Raw genomic sequence first — 15,750 nt, 5'->3', positions numbered from 1 at the left:
ACACCAGCAATTCCCTGCCCACCTCCTCCCTCTTCACTGATTGCCAAAGGGATGTACGTTTTTATCAAAAGTGGAAGTGTATAAGAACTAGAGAACTTGGGGATTTTTAGAGCAAGAATAATTGGAAACACTTGGGAAACAAAAACCTCTTCTGGTGTTTTTGAAACCCCATGGTGTTTCAAAATATATAGATGAAGTCAGTCCTGGGTTCCACAAGAATTCATTAGTGAAGCAATCAACTTGATCTGTCCAGTATTTTACTAAGAGTGAAGGAATTAGAAATTAGAAGACTCTAATTCTATTTAAAGTACAAGAAATGTTATTGTGAGCCTGGCAGCATCCTGCATATCTATCGAGAATAGTGTATAATGCCCTATAACGTGGTGTGTATATGTGCCATGCCTCGGTGTGCATGTGGACAATACTCATTTGACAGATGACACAACTGTCAGTCAGAAGACAGTCCTCAGGAACCTGTTCTCTCTCATAGCCTATGGGACTCAGGGATTGAACTTGGGTCCTCAGTTTATGTGCAAGCACCTTTACCCACAGAGTCATCCCATCAGCCCCTCAGTGTGTGGTTTTTAAGTTAGTGACTAACTGCTAACATATTCATCCTAAAAGAAATAGTCATCTCTCATCTCCAGAGGGGTTGGTTCCAGGATCTTCCATGCATAGGTAGTTGGGTACCCATGATGCTTAAGTCTCTAATATGATGTGGAGTAGTGTCTACACACACTCTGACCCTACCTTCCTGTGCACCTTGTCACCTCTGATGGCTCAAACAGCAAATGTTATGGAGATGTGGGTTAAACTGCATTGCTTAGAGAAGGGTGACCAAAAACCCAGTCTTTGTGTTTACCAGACACACCCCGTCATAACAGCATGGCCACAAACGAGGTGCAGGGATGATAGTGCTCAGGCAAGTATCAGGAGACGGAGATGTGTGAGATGGTGGAGGCTGCAGGAGGCTCTGATCACACAGCTCTTTGGCATGAGTTCAGTGTCGTGTTTGGTGTGGGCAAATTCAAATTTTCTTTTTCTTTTTTTTTAAAAAAAATCTGTTTTAATTAAAATACAATTATATCACTTTCCCCTTCTCTTTCCTCCATCCAATCTCTCCCATGCCCCCCCACATCACTCCCCCTTAAACTGATGGTCTCTTTGATCACTATTGGTGTATGTGTGTGTGTGTGTGTGTGTGTGTGTGTGTGTGTGTGTGTGTTCATGAATATATAAATGCAACCTGCTGAGTCGGTTTATTGTTGCTTGTTTGTGTATGGTTTCAGGGTTGATCACTTGGTATGGGGTAACCAATTAGGGGCTCATCCCTGGGAAAGACTAATTCTTCCTTTCTCAACAGTCATTAGTTGCCTGTTTTGGTTAGGGGCAGGGCTCAGAATATTGGAGCTGGAACTTCAATCCGAAATCCTCCTTCCAATGGTCTAGCTTTCTTGTTGCTTTGTTTTTTAATTTTATTAACATATTTGTATGTGTGTGGGTGTTTTGCCTGCATGTATGTCTGTGCACCATGTGTGTGCCTGGCACCCACAGAAGTGGAAGATGACAATGGATTCCCTGGAACAGAAGTTACAGATAGCTACGAACCACCATGTGGGTGCTGGGAATCAAACTGAGTCCTCTGAAAGTGAAGCCAGAGCTCTTTACCTCAGAGCTCTCTCCAGCTCCAGTATAGCTTTCACAGTACCAGAGGTGCCATGCAAGGCACCAAGGGAGGTGAAGCGATCAATCATCCTACCCAGCTGTGATGCCTATGAAACACAGCGGCCAGTATGGCAAGAAACCCCTAAAGCTGTGGTTCTCAACCTTCCTAATGCTGTGACCTTTTAATACAGTCCCTCATGTTGTGGTGACCCCCAGCCATAAAATTATCTTCATTTCTACTTCATAACTGTAATTTTGCTACTGCTATGAATGGTAATGTAATTATCTGTGTTTTCTGATGGTCTTAGGTGACTCTCTGTAAAAGGGTCATTCAAACCACTACCCTAAAAGATCAATAATATCATTCACATGTTAGAGGTAATCAACAGCTGTCTAATTGGACTTAAGTGCTTGCTGTGGGATGTCTTTCTGTATGCTGTGAATATGTGTTACTCCCATTGGCTAATAAATAAAGCTGCATTGGCCTATGGCAGGGCAGGATGGAGCCAGGCAGGAAAATCCAAGAGAGACAGTGAGAGGAGAAAGGAGAGTAAGGGGAGACACCAAACCGCCATCCAAGGAGCAACATGTAATGGGATGCAGGTAAAGTCACGGAACATGTGGTGATACATAGATTAATAGTTGTGAGTTGAAGTTATAAGAGCTAGCTAGTAAGAAGCCTGAGCCATAGGCCATATAATTTGCAATTAATATTAAGCCTCTGAGTGATTATTTTATAAGCAGCTATGGGACCATGGGGACGGGCAGGACCGGAGAAACTTCCAGCTACAGGATTGCTTGATGCCTGGGGCCAGTGAAGTCATGGATCTTAGAGGAGAAGCTAAAATTGCCACTTTACTAGACCAACATGATTCCTGATAGCATTCTAAAACTTATCCTTATACCCACAGAGAAGTGCAGCTCTCACACCTCATCAAAGAAGTTTCTCCTTGCAGCAAATGGAGACCATTATAGAAAACTGGAGCTTATTATAATGTAGAGATCAAGATCATGAAGTGTACAGCCCAGTGTTTGTGCCTAGAACACAACCTCTGCACCTAAGGCTAGGGATCCATCTGGGAGGGGAGGAGCGAAGATTGTAGGAACAGAGGGCCAGGATGTGGGCTGTGAGATTATTTCCTAGAAATGACAGGGAAGCTACTAGACTCATGATACCTTGGCAATATGACTGCCTAAGCAACACCTGAACAGTAAAACACCAACAGATGTGCAAAAATGGACATGGGAAATCTCAATGGAACGAAGAAGAAGGAGAAAGAAGAAGAAGAAGAAGAAGAAGAAGAAGAAGAAGAAGAAGAAGAAGAAGTAGAAGAAGAAGAAGAAGAAGAAGAAGAAGAAGAAGAAGAAGAAGAAGAAGAAGAAGAAGAAGAAGAAGAAGAAGAAGTCAAAAATTGATTGAATCCATGGATTTGAAACCCACGGATATGGAAAATCAACTCTAACAGCTCCTATTAAAAACAGATGGCAGATGCTGTGTCTTAGTAAATAGGTCAGAGGAAGGCCTTGGGCAAGGCAAAGGATGAGAGGCTCCTTTGGGAATGTTTTTCTTGTTGTTTTGCACAATGCAGACAATGGAATGGAATGAAGACGGTATATTCTAAGCCTATTCCTAACTGTAACTATTAACTCAACTATGACAAAATCAGAAATGAAATTCTATGGTGATATTTTATTTGTATTAAAATGCTATTTGTATGTTAATAAATAAAGTTGCCCGGGGGTCAGAGCTATTAGCAAGCCATAGGAAAGCAGGGCAGTGGTGGTGTACGCTTGTAATCCCAGCACTTGGTAGGCAGAGCTGGGTAAGTCTCTGTGTGTTCAGGGATACAGCCATTATTGGATACACATGCCTTTAATCTCAATACCAATCATGGAAAACCTGGAGGCCTATACAGACAGGCTGTGAGGAGGCGGTCATCTGGTTGGGTTTACAACCAATGAAAAGGCAGGACAAGAACTCTATATAAAGACTTTAACACAGGGGTAGCTCTGGTTTTGAGAGGTAGGACCACCACAGGAGGAAGGGTAAGGTTTTAGCTCTTAGCTCTGACCTCTTGACTTTCTTTTTTGCATTGGTTCTGTGTTTCTTATTTAATAAGAAGGTTGGTTACATCTATATTTGGCGCCCAACGTGGGGCACGAGTTTCCACCTAAAAACTGAGAAAAAAAGATTCTAAAACGGAGCTAAAAACAGTTCCTAATTGTCTCTCTCAAATGAGCGACAGCTGCCAGTTTGAACTACTTGTGGGTTCCTGTCGTGCCCGCTCGACCTGCAGTATGGCAGGAATGAGGCCTCTGTAAGTGGCACATTAAGCTGAATGGTGGATTTAGACTTTGCAGGTACAAAACAAAAAAAAGAGGTTTCTGGGCTACACGCTGCTTGGATAAAAGCATAGACCCACGATAGCTCCCAGAGCTGGCAGTAAAGTACCACGGCCATGTTGGGAAACTGAGGTGGGCAGAGCCAGCAGCCACAGCTGCTGCAGTTTAAAGGAATAGATTCACAATAAGACAGATTCAGATGTAATAGTTTACAATGTGTGTAAAAGATACATAGGCTTGAAAGAAACAAAAAAGGTGATATATACAGTTATAGAAACAAAGACATAGTTTTAAAAAATAAAGTCTTTAAAGAGACAGTAAAGTTAATATAAAAAATAAGCCACATAAAGATGAATATTACACAGAGAATCTGGATTGTGTTGTCTTTGGGATTCTTAACTTCAGAGAGATATTTGATTGTAAAGGAAGCTGAGTTAAACCAATATGCATATTTTAAAGATATCTTGACTTCAAAATTTGGATGTAAGGATATGTTACTTTGGAAAAGAGTCTCTGTTTTTGTTCCCACAGAAAGCCAGAGGCTTTCAATTTGTTCCAGATTAAGATACATCAGGTTTGACCAGCCAAGACCCCCTGAAAGGTCTCCGATGACACCATGGCCCAGATGATCCAACATCCAGAATGGTTTCAAGGCAACTGGCTCAGATGATACAGCCTCACAGACTACTCCATGATCCTAAAATTTTCTTTGTGTCCCCATAAGATACAGCGTCCCCCTCCAGCAGGAAGTAATAAGAGAAGCTACGCCCAAATTCCCAAATTATATGTAATTTTACTTTGCTAAGGTTAAAACCTTCCTTTTGAAAAAAAAAGGGGGAATTTGTGGGATGTTCTGTATGGCAAATGTGTTGCTGATTAGTCAATAATTAAAACACTGATTGGCCATTGGCTAGGCAGGAAGTGTAGGCAGGACAAGGAGGAGAATAAAGCTGGGAAGTGGAAGGCTGAGTCAGAGAGACACTGCCAGCCGCCACAATGAGAAACAGCATGTGAAGATGCCGGTAAGCCACGAGCCATGTGGCAAGGTATAGATTTATAGAAATGGATTGATTTAAGCTGTAAGAAAAGTTAGCAAGAAGCCTGCCACAGTCATACAGTTTGTAACCAATATAAGTCTCTGTGTTTACTTGGTCGGGTCTGAGCAGCTGTGGGACTGGCGGGTGAGAGAGATTTGTCCTGACTGTGGGCCAGGCAGGAAAACTCTAGCTACAAAATTCAGAGGTGGAAATGGAGTTCATGGGTTTCTGGGAAGACAAAGTCATAAAAGTTGTAGAGTCTGGACAGAATCAAGTTTCAGCAGGGTCACAGCTCCAGGAGACCACGTGGTTTGTGCCTCAGAAGTTCCATATATTTTCCTAGGGACACTTTAGGAGGAGAAGAGACAGGGGAAGAAGATTCACCATGCCTCTAGTTAGTCCTCTGGTCATCGCCGCCCTGTGACCCTGCTGTGCTCCCCATTTCTCTTCAATGAAGTCATCTGGAAGAAGGTGAAAACAATCATGCCCTCAGGCTGAAGAAAGCAAACCCAGACGTAAATCCGAGACTCTGGGAATTGACCGTGACTTCTGTCCTAACAAGAGTTGTGCGTAGAGCTGTTTACTGTTTACCTGTCCTCCTGTGCTTTGGTGACAGGGCATCCCATTGGTGTTTGGAAGGAAGAGTGGGTGTGTTTGTCACAGTGTCACAGTCAGCAGCCAGCTCTCAGTGTGGCATGTGAATTTAGATGCTTAGACAATCCAACATCCCAGGAGAGTTTAGCTCACAGCCATTCTGGAAGCATCTTTTGTGTCTCTGAGAATCTGTGAGTTACTTAAAACCATGTAAAAGGAGGTATATCAGCCTAATAGAAGTAAGTGAGTCCCCTGGGAATGTCCACATTTACTCATCTCTAGGGGATACGTTTTCATTGCCATGGACCAAACACCAAATGCTTGTGGAAATACATACACGTTTTGTTTCCATGCTTTTCAAGTTTCTGCCCCCTCTGGGAGGTGCTGTGTCATCTGGCTACCAATTGCTCTCTGACCAGAGTCTCCCATCTGCTGAGAGGCTACAGAATGTGGAAAAGCTGGACAGCCATGGAGAAGATGTAGGGAGTGGTAGGCTTACCTCACACCCATAGGCTCTGTTCCAGTGACCCTTCCCTCACATGCAGTCCGCTAGAGTGAGGACTCTCCTCTTCCAGCAGAAGTTTGGGCCAAGTGATTCCCCGAATTGCATCCTTCACAGGAAGGGCTGAGTGGGGAGAAGGGTGTTTGGGAGCCGGAGTCCCATTGTCCACGTGTGACTGGTATTAGTCTGCAGTCATTCAAAGCCACACCATATAGGCTGGAGCAGCTGAACTTGGTTCCATTTTTATTGTGTTGAAAACATCAGACTGTAGAGTTGTGAATAAATGCAACAGCCAGAACAGGGTTTGGGCCCCTCTGGTTTCTCTTATGAAAAAGGCAGAATTGTGCTGTTTGAGGAAACTTCCTGTTGACCTTAGTCACTGGGAATTTAAAGAGCCAGATTTTTGGGTCCCCCCCTCTTTGTCTTGTTTTTAAAAACAATTTGTTTGTATGTTTAATGAGGTGAAAACACAACACAAGAGAGGGCTGAGCAGGACCATGTGACCCGTGTGAGCAGGGTGACTGAGGACAGCTCAGCTGCTCTGACAAAGGGTGGGTAGGGATAAGGAAGCCAAGGGGCATTAATGTCCCCTAGAAAAGAGACAGCCACCCTGGGTGCCCTGAGTACTTGTTAGGCAAGGATTTATGCAAATATAGTCCTTATGTCAGACATGTTCTAACATTTGTAACTCTAAAGAACATTTTAAACCATCTAATTCTTGTTGACTAAAACCTTCTATTATGGTATAATTAAAAACAATTGTTACAATTATTAGGTGACATACAATTACAGGTAACAATTATTGGATGCTGGCAATCCATCCTGGACTGTAGGATTTTCAGAGAAAATTTTGAATAGAATCTATTTTCCACCTAAAACAGTGCCTTGCTCTTCCCATCTCCCCTCCCACCTCTCTTCTTCCTCCTTTTTCTTCCTCCTTACCTCCCTCCATGTGTGTTTTGAATGATACAAACCTGAAAAAAAAGTCAAATACCTGTTCTCTTGGAAGACAGGTTCTGAAGTACTTAGTAAGAAAAGGCTCCTTCAAGCATAGCCTTAAAATACCACATTTATAATGTCATTTACACTTAAAGGTGAATATAAATTTATACTCACCTTTATAATTTTTTTATACTTGAAGGTGAGTGATGCTGTGAATTGCCCCTGGAATACCTCAGCCGTATGGCAGGGTGACGTGTAACATGGGGAACGCTCACTGACAGACAGAAAGGGAACTTCAGATGCTGTGGCTTGAGAAGGTGCTATGGTGTGAGTGGGTGTGGTTTGTCCCACAAGGACCAATGTGTGGATAGTCTTGGATCTAGGCAACACTGAAAGGGGGTGTGGTCTAGTGGAAGGTCTTTGGGTCACCAGAGATGTGACCTCAGGGATTACTTCAGTTCTCGGGGACCCTTAGTCCCCTGGTTTCCCGTCCCACTGTGTGATCTTTCCATCTCCACTGCTGTGATGTCTTCCACCCTGAGGTTCATGGTATGTCTCAAGATGTGAGCACTCAGATACTGCTCCAGCACCATGCCTGTGTGCGAGCCCCAAATAAACTTTTATGTAAGTGGCATTGGTCATGGGGTATTATCACAGCAATAGAAAAATAACTAAGATACACACACTCACATGTGTACACACACACACACAGTGTGCACACCCATATGCACATAGTTATACTCACACATGCACATGCAAACACACCTGCATGCATGCACATAGTTGTACACACATTCACACATGCACTTGCACACATACATAATGGCCTCCTCCATCCTCTGACAATATTCCATCTATTCCCTGCCCACCTCTTGCATTAGCTGGGTGGAAGTTCTTCTATTCTGACTTTTAATGTAAGGTGAATTTTTACTGATTGAATTGGTCAGAGATAAGTCAGGAAAACAAGTCTACCAATAAAAAGGAAAAAGAGAACCAGCCCGGCACAGACCAGTGGAGAGATTTAATATAGAGATAGACACGAAAATGTCAACATTACTGCATAGCCAAGCAGGGCTACTGAGACAATCAGAGACTGCCTACAGCAAGAAGCAGCTAGAAAGACAAACTGAGAACTTAGTTGACCAGAGCAGGCCCTGGGGGAGGTTATGGAGGCCATGGACTGAGCATCCTAGGTATATCCAGGGTGTGCCTGGGCCATGGAAGAAGATACTATCAGTGAGGAGACTGAGATTCTACCAGAGAGCCACAGGACCAGGAGGGAAGCATGGGAAGAGCCTCTTTCTCCCTCCCTCTCACCATGCTTTGAGGGTGAGCCTTATTGATTCAATCCAGCCAGTGGCCAGCTAGAAAGTGAGCTTGGGCACCACAATTTGCGGGGTTCCAGCCCCTTTCCCACAAAGCAGGGGGTGAAGGAAAGGTCTGAGAAGATACTACCAGATGGCAATGTTGTGTGATATTTTGTTTGTGTTCTGACAAATAAAGCTTGCCTGGAGATCAAAGGGTGGAGTTGGCTACTAGTTAACCACAGCGGCCAGGCAGTGGAGGCTTACACTTTTAATCCCAGCACTTGGGAGGCTCATGCCTTTAATCCCAGAACAGTCAGGAGGTGGAGACAGGATCTCAGTCCCCTTTCTGTCTGAGGATTCAGAGAGGGAAGAAGTTTCTATTGGCTGCTCCGCTGCTTCTCTGACTTTTGGGGTTATTACCCCAATATTTGACTCCTGGTTTTTACTGGTAAGACTAATTAGGATCACACTTCATGGCAAAGCCCACTTTTCCACTAGGTCCCTAGTTTCAAAGCAGTTCTCATTAGAGCCCCAGTACCCCAAGGATGTTAACTATATCATGGACAAATAGCAAACATGGTTTTGATTCAAAGGAGGAGGAAAAGGGAGTCAGATAAGTTGAACCCTTGTTTTAAGTGCTTAGATAAACAAAGCTTGAGGGCATCATTTATTTATGTGCAAATAAAGATGGAACATTCACCTCTCCCAAACTCATATGTAGTTTTGGAAAATGCCACCCACAGCTAGTGGCTCATGGATGATTTTAGCTGTTAGTCATATCCAAAGATTACAGTGGCTTACTCTACCTGTTCATTCCAAATTTCCATTGAAAAGAAGGTATCAGTGAAATTTCATGCCCTCTGTCTTAAGACATGCACAGGAAACTTACTTTGACTTGTTTTAGTCCAGCAGAAGACTTCTATATCCCAACATGGACACACCAGAGGGCACACTAGGTCCCTTTACTTAAAAACATTTAAGTGGTCACAACATGATAGAATCCATTGTAAAAATGTAAGCTTAAGCTGCAAAGCTGATTACATCAACCTAAATATAATCAATTATGACCAGATTGGCAGAAAATAAAACCATTTCTCATTTATAACTGTGATCTGTTATCTACCATCTCCCTGCTTTTAAAATGGAATTTTTATAATCATCTACAGAAAAAATTTTAAATATCATTTTGTAAGTATCCACACAGTAAAAAATTAAATATTTCACAATCTGTTAATTGAAATTTAATGTTTTTTTAACTTCATAGCCAGAATTACTTTTCTTCACCATAACTGAACTTGATGACCCTACAGAATGCCAAAGAGGGGTGTAGCTAGAGTGTTCCTGCCTGGCCCACAGTCAGGACAAATCTCTCTCACCCGCCAGTCCCACAGCCACTCAGACCCAACCAAATAAACACAGAGACTTATATTGCTTACAAACTGTATGGCCGTGGCAGGCTTCTTGCTAACTGTTCTTACAGCTTAAATTAATCCATTTCTATACCTTGCCACGTGGCTCGTGGCTTACCGGCATCTTCACATGCTGTTTCTCATTGTGGTGGCTGGCAGTGTCTCTCTGACTCAGCCTTCCCTTCCCAGCTTTATTCTCCTCCTTGTCCTGCCTACACTTCCTGCCTAGCCAATGGCCAATCAGTGTTTTATTTATTGACTAATTAGCAACACACTTGACAAACAGACCATCCCACAGCAGAGGGGAAGTGTTTCCATATATTAAATAGTTTCCTACAAAAGAATGTGGTGATATTGTGCTCCCCAAAATATTGTGCACCCTAATAAACTTATCTGGGTCAGAGAACAGAACAGCCACTAGATACAGAGGCCAGAAAATGGTGGCACTCACACCTTTAATCCTAGCCTTCTGGAGGCATGGATCTCTGTGAGTTCAAGGCCAAACTGGAAACAGCCAGGCATGGTGACTCACGCCTTTAATCCCAGGGAGTGATGGTAGGAGGCAGAAAGGTATATAAGGTGTGAGAACCGGGAACTAGGCTGGTTAAGCTTTTAGGCTTTTGAGCAGCAGTTCAGCTGAGATCCATTTGGATGAGGACACAGAGGCTTCCAGTCTGAGCAAACGAGATCAGCTGAGGAATTGGCAAGGTGAGGTGGCTGTGGTTTGTTCTGCTTCTCTGATCATTCAGTGTTCACCCCAATACCTGGCCCTGGGTTTGTTTTTATTAACAAGAACTTTTAAGATTCATGTTACAAAAGAAAGTGACACAAATATCCGGGGAGGGCTACAAAGACCACATGCTGGTCATCTTGATGATGTCCAGGAAATCATTCCCATGTTGTAAGGCAAGTAGAACAGTGCCTATAGTATGTATCGGCTGCAGCATCCCAAATGTCCTGGGGAGGATGTGAGCTTTCGGCTTCTCATCTCTCCTCAAACTCAGGTAGCTTCACTCGCAGGGAAACTGAAGCAAAAGTGTCAGGCAAGCAAGCCAAAGTGGGCCACAGCTCATGAGTGCCAAGGGCACGTGTGACTCTCAGCTGAGGGAAATGATGCTTCTCTACAATGAGCTTAAGGAGTGTGTGTGTGTGTGTGTGTGTGTGTGTGTGTGTGTGTGTGTGTGTGTGTGAGAGAGAGAGAGAGAGAGAGAGAGAGAGAGAGAGAGAGAGAGAGAGAGAGAGAGATTCAGCTTGTACAGTAGCAGGGCCCTTTATACTACGCTTGGGTGCCTAGATGTCTGAACTCAGGGGAACAATTCCCTAGAGAGCTTTGTGTAAGACAACCCAGAATTCTCTGATATTCAGATGACAATAGATGAGGCCTCTGTAGGCTGTTTCTATATCAAAGAACTGCATGCTCTCTGGGTAAACTATTAGTGTTCTTAATGGCAACATTTGCTGAGTGCTGATTTTCCACTTAATGGAACTCAATTTATCAGTTTTCACCCTTAAAAATACTTCTTTCTGCTTGCAATTATTGCCAAGATGGAGAAACAGGATTGAATTGGCTTGCCTTCCTAAACTGATTTTTTAAATGAACAGATCATATGAAAGAACATTTTCAGGATATCAGACATCAGATGGCAAAACACATTAAATTCCAGAGGAGTCAAAACAATAAGGTGAGCTCTAGGGCTGCCCTGGATTGCTGCCTAGGAAAGTCCCACAGGCACACAGTTGGAAAATTCCAAGGCAAAATTTAGAAAATCCAAGTGAGCAACATAGGAGAATAATAATATTTCATGAATAAATGACATATAGATCCCAGGAGTGTGAAATTAGTTTGTAATTCAATCAGCAATCAATGGAATTCATTGTATAGATAAACCAAAAGAGCAAAACCATGTGATTATCTCAACAGAGACAGAGAATTCATTTGCCAAAGCCTAACACACATACTTCTTTAAAAGAAAAAGAAAAATACCCTTTAATACACTAAGAATAAACAAGTGTCCTCAAACCAATAACTGACATCTATGAAAAATTACAACTAACATTGTTCTCAGTGGCTAAAGTGTCATTTCAACCTCTCTGTTTAACAATGCATCAGGGTTATACTCACCAATCAGAAAGGAAAAACTAAAATTAACAATAAGTGATACTTATTGTTGCAACTGAAAACAAAGTGAGATGCCTTCTGGTCACATGGATGATTCCAGGCATCTTTGGAGAAAGTATACTGATGAGATTCAGATGGAAGGGGGAGATGCACAGTGTCATAAAGAGACATGTCCAGAGGTCAGAGAATAAGAGCAAGCCATGAATCAAGACCGACTGGGCTGACAAGATGGCTGAGTGGGGAAAGGTGCTTGCTGCCAAGCCTGAAGAACTGTGTTCAATCCCCAGAACCTACATGGTAGAAGAGAGAAAATTGAATCCTTCAAGTTGTCCTCTGACCTCCACATGCATGCCCACGCTTACACACACACACACACACACACACACACACACACACACACACACACACATACACACACACACACACACACACACACAGGCACACAGGCACACACACACACACAGAGGCACACACACTTACACATGCACCAAATAGATGAATAAATGCAGAAAGAAAGGGTAATGACATGGAATTGATGACTGAGTCCTTGGAGATGTAACACAAAGGCAGCCTTTTGCTTTTGCACAGAACATGGCCAGGTCACACAAGTGGTCTATGTCACTTACACTCTAGAGTAGTTGAGGCTTTTTTGTTTTGTTTTGTTTTTGTTTTTTTACTCTTTGGGGGACAGCCACTCAGCACCTAAATAAATACACAGAGACATATTCTTACTTATGAATGCACAGCCTTAGCTTGGCTTGTTTCTAGCCAGCTTTTCTAACTTAAATTATCCCATGTCTCTTTAACTACGTTTTGCCTCTGGGCTTTTTACTTTTCTTTATTCTATACATCCTTCTTATTCCATGGCTGGGTGTGTGGCTGGGTAGCTGGCCCCGGCATCCTCTTCTCCTCCTCCTTCCCTACCTCCTCCTGTTCCTCTCTCTTCTCTAAAGCCTAGATTTCTCCTACTATTTATTCTCTCTGCCTGCCAGCCCCACCTATCCTTTCTCCTGCCTCGCCATTGACCATTCAGCTCTTCATTAGACTGATCAGGTGTTTTAGACAAGCAAAGTAACAGATTTACAGAGTTAAACAAATGCAACATGAAAGAATGCAACACATCTTTGCATCATTAAACAAACGTTCCACATCACACACAAATGTAACACATCTTAAACTAATATTCCACAATACTCTAGGACCTTAAGATCTAAAACCTGTGCCTCCTTTCTCCCCATGCATGCACGCTGCATTTTGCTTTTGACCGTATTCAGTTGTACCACTCTTCCCAACAGGCAGGAATCTCTCACACTGGTGCTTGAATCCATCATTGCTCAATATTGGGTTCCCCCAGTGTTCAACAAAAAACCAAGCAGACTGGAATTGAGGGGAGGGGGGAGAGCAGAGAGGAGAGCTACGTGATGCCTCTGTGTCAAGCACTGCAGCGAGTACTTGCCACTGATTGCCTCTTCCTAATCTTAGAGTCATACAGTCGGAATGCACCTTCCCTTGTCATGAGTGACACTGGACAGCTCAGCAGGGGCTTCTTCACACTGGCCAGACACAAGGACTTATGTCCAGGGAATTGATGTTAGGAAGTGAGCAAGAGCAAATGAACAGGAGTGTAAGTGCCCAGAAGTGAGAAGCCAGTGTGCTTCTGTGACTGCTGTGGGAGGGGGCTCCATCCTGCTGGGGCCCCACATAAGAACCCAGGCAGCTGTTTTCAGCATTGCAGTACCAGATGGTAGAGAACCTCAATATGTAAGCAGGATTCCCTCCAGGGCATCATACAGCAGCCAGGTCATGCCCAGGGGGTGAAGCAAGCCTCTCACTGCCTGGAGAAAATTCTTTGGCTTCTAGAGAGTAGACCAGATATGTGAGATGGGAAGGGCCACACTGGTAGCCAGGATCGTCTTGAGTCTGTCCATAACCAATCTTCCTTATTTGACACCAGGAAGAAAACCAGATGCAGAGGTGGAGTATCTCACTCAAAGTCCATAGCTAAAAAGCATGCCCCTGCTGGAATCTCTACCCTCATCCTATCTCACATTCTTAACTGTTTACCTCACATGAGTAAGACCAGAGATGCTAGCCTACATGTTCATGCAAGGTGACCTTCCTTATACATGTAGTCTTGACTGACAGACACCAGTGTCAGAACTCTGCAGTGAGCTTTCTTCCAGGGACATGCTCCAAAGACTGTGTTATAGCTGAACACCCTGCTGTCCTGAAGCAGTTTTCTCTGGATGCCCATAGGAGTTAGCAAAATTCCTTTTCCTAATGGATAATGACTGTGCTTCTTTTTATGGCCCAGCACTCTCGCTGTACTTCTTATGATCTAGCGTCTGATACCTGATACACAATGCCATCTACTTCAGGAAACACATACTCTCTCTCTACTATTGACAGCCCCTGCTGTAGACTTTCTCTCTGAGTGGCTACCTTAAAAAATAATCCATTATTAGGAAATAAATGGGTAGGCAATGTGTTACTAGGCAGTGGGCTAATAAATCTTGGCCTCTGCTTTCCCAACTTTTTCTTCTGTCTTATGGCTCCCATTGGCCTCAGTGCACAGCTAACCACGCAGGGGAAATAACGAATCAGCTGATCAATTATAGACTCAGTGGCCCTGTTCTGACATTCTACATTAAGCAAGAACTAATTGCCTGATTCCAGATGCTTTTTAAAACACATCTCGGCAATCAATAGGCCTGGAACGATGTTGAAATAGAAGAGTTTCATCTAATGAGAGGAGCCATGCATACATGTCCTGGTCACAGAGAGTGTCACCCAGCCTTGCCCTAGTGAGTTCTTCCTCAGTCACCACACCCCAGTCAGTGCTTCTCACCAACCCCTAACACCTGGAGCAAGCCCTCAAAGGAGTTCTCCAGGCTTGTACAGTTAGGTTCAGAGCAAAGAGACACCTGGCCTCTTAGAGCTTGACAATGGTTCACCACAGTTCTACAGGCAGGGCTGGAGGCTCTTCCCCACTCAAGAGAAAGCAGAAATCAATAACTGATGGTGCTTTTGTGGAACATGATAAAGTATTTTCCAGAAAGCGTGGGGGGAAAGTGCCAGAACATCCCAGAAGGCCCTGCAGGCTCCAGCCTCCCTCTTCATCCCCCATATCTCCTCACCCTGGAGTCATCCTGCTTTTAGAAAACACTTCTAAGTCTAAGGGGCCCCATGTCTGGAGACTCCTGGGCCTGACACTTGGTCTGTAACCCTGTGGGGATGGAAACGCACCAGAGACAAAACCAATCTGCAGAAACAGAAAGGCCTTGCTTTCCCTTCTTCCCAGAGCCCCACATAGACCCACAAGAGCTATCTGACCCTCCAGAAGCTGAACCTGCCAATCACCTCAGACAGTGTCTCCAAGGCCACGTGCCCCCTGGTGATAAGTAATCATCAGGCAAGGAGGATAAGTGAGTTTATATTTGAAACTCAGGAAAGGATGGCACCACCATGTCCTACTCAACTGCCTTGGAAGGAAGAAGAGACGGGATTTCCCTCCAAGGAGCCATTGCTCTGGTTCCATGGAGTCTGAGTGGGAGGGTCAAATGCTTTGATAGCTAAATGCTCCATCTCTTAAAATCCAAACACTTACATCTGTGTGCATGGCCCAAGTAATGAAGTCTGGACGAAAACTGAGAGAATCTTGGTCTACACAGCCAGTTGCCTTTGTAAGCAGAATCCTCTCAGCTTTTTCTGCCCAAAACCCACCCTCTGAGGAAAAGCCAGGCAGACATGGATGAACAGTGCCTGCAATCTGATGCCTTCTGTACATTTCTGAAAGAGGGCAGCCACTTTCCCCACAAACAGAGAAAATTCA

Source organism: Peromyscus californicus, unplaced genomic scaffold (genome assembly GCF_007827085.1).
Source record: "Peromyscus californicus insignis strain IS unplaced genomic scaffold, ASM782708v3 Scaffold_8__1_contigs__length_139910024, whole genome shotgun sequence".
Classification (NCBI taxonomy): Eukaryota; Metazoa; Chordata; class Mammalia; order Rodentia; family Cricetidae; genus Peromyscus; species Peromyscus californicus.
Note: the sequence above shows the minus strand (reverse complement) of the source record.